Raw genomic sequence first — 2,183 nt, forward strand, 5'->3', positions numbered from 1 at the left:
CCCTACACATGTTAAATTGATCAATAATACTGAAGTAATAGAAAAAAATGGGAGTATTTGGATCCAAAGTACAATTGTTCTGAATAGAATATAGCCTAAAATAAATAGAGTAGCCAGATTCTATTTAAATGCATTGTTTGCATTTGCAGATGCATTGTTTGCATTTAGCTCTAAGCACACCTTGGTGATATCTTTCTATATTAAAATTTAATTTTATTCAATATAATTTAATGAATTCAAGAATCATTTGTTTAATGCTTACTATATGCCAAAAGTTATGCAATAAATTCAATAAATATTTGATAATATTATTAAGTATGATAATAATGGTCAATGATATAAACTACTTTACAGGTACAAAGCAAACATTTTATTAAGAGCTAACCAAATACCTTGGTAAATCAACATCTAAAACAAATAAGCTATGGACTTTCTTCTTCAAAGAATTAAAATGAGAGAAGATGGTGAAGGTCTAGAGCTATATGATGTTACTTGTGATGAAATGCGAGATAAAACGAGAAAACAGAGAGAAGACTCACACGACAGTGAACAAATTGTGGAAGTGGGGGAAGAATTAATTAATGAATATGCATCTAAGCTTGGAGGTGCTATTTCGATCAGGTGATGACTGCAGCTTTAGACTACAATTGGGAAGATTTGGTATTGTTTCGTCTTCGGGAGTTAAGAAAACAGGCCTCTGGCAGTCACAGAGTCAAGTGATTAAAGGGTGTAAGATTCGAAGCCATGGAAAAGTATGATGATGCTATTCTGCTATATGATCGAAGATCCAACCAACACCACTGCAAGAAAGAGTAAGACTGCCATTCAAAAAGTACAGGGGAACAATGTGGAGACCATTTGGGAACTCAGTATCGTGAACAATTTTCTGGAGACTATGAAGCCTGGCATGCACTTGCTGACCTTCATATCAGTGAGCATGAGTGTGCAAAAGCAGCATTTTGTTTAGAGGAGCTGAAGATGACTAATCCACACAACCACGTACACTGTTAGTAGTATGCTGAAATATACTCAAGGTAGCCTTGAAAAACCTTGAATTTTCAAGGAAGTATTTTGCACAGACATTGAAACTCAGTAACAGGCATATGAAAGCTTTGTTTGACTGCTACATGTTTGCAGACCAAAGAAAGAAGGAAACCATATACTCTCTTAAAGCAATAGAAGACATGTTGCAAATATTGCAGATTACTGAGACTTAAGGTTTCAAAAACTCTTTGACATTAAATTTCATAACTGCACAGTTGAACTTATTGGTCTGTGACTTATTTACCATATTCCCAGTGCTATTTACATACTAATTTCTGTTAAGAAGGCAGTTGTAAAAAGTGTGTTTATATAAACTTAAAAATACCTTTTACTGCTAAGCAAGAAGATGAGGGAAATCCATAGACAAGATTTAAAAGACTTGCTGATTGTACATCAGTGTCTTCATATCAAATGTGTGTGTACATGTGTATATATACAAATATTTTTAAAATGCTTTTAAACCACCATCTGATGTAGAAATAGCTTTGTTAAATAAACCATGATGAATTAGTACACTTGCGAAAAAAAAAACTGAAATGGGAATTTCTCTCTTTTCTGGCTTATTTCTATAGAAGAAGATAACTTTTTTTGTCAGGAACTTATTTTCTTGTTTGAGTATATATTACCAATCATTTGTTGTCAGAAAAGCCAAACGCTGACCCACGAGGTTTGTCTAGGAAGAAGGCTTTATTATAGACAGTGTCATGAACATTATTATGGGTGGTTTCATAAATGTTATTATGGGTGGTTATCATGCACAAGACAGCTAGGTTTGCTCAAGAGGCCTTATCTCCAAATGTGTTTAGGGATGGGCTTATAAAAGAAATACTCTAGTCTTTAATTAAGTCTGCATATGTAAACAAAGGATTGATTGGTTAACTCAAGCAGCAGATCCATTGGCCTATTATTGAAACTGGTACTATTTTGACTGGTGGCTCTGCTGCAGGCAGCATCCTCACTCCCTTCCTACAGTGAGGGCTAATTTTAAGTCACCCAGCCTTCCTGATACACGTACCTAGTACTGGCCAGTTACATGTATGTGCATTGTTTAATATTTATTCACATTTTTTTCTTATCTAATGATCAAAATGTTCATCAAAATAGTAGTTACACAGCCTGATTCTCCTAGAACACAATAG

The 2,183-nt window shown here is 34.3% G+C and overlaps 1 pseudogene; it reads left to right on the forward strand.

Moving 5' to 3' along the window:
• Positions 1 to 424: 424 nt before the first annotated feature.
• On the forward strand, positions 425 to 1,217 carry LOC102496282 (ER membrane protein complex subunit 2 pseudogene; annotated as a pseudogene).
• Positions 1,218 to 2,183: the final 966 nt, after the last annotated feature.

Source organism: Tupaia chinensis, unplaced genomic scaffold, assembly GCF_000334495.1.
Source record: "Tupaia chinensis unplaced genomic scaffold, TupChi_1.0 Scaffold000370_1, whole genome shotgun sequence".
Taxonomy (NCBI): Eukaryota; Metazoa; Chordata; class Mammalia; order Scandentia; family Tupaiidae; genus Tupaia; species Tupaia belangeri.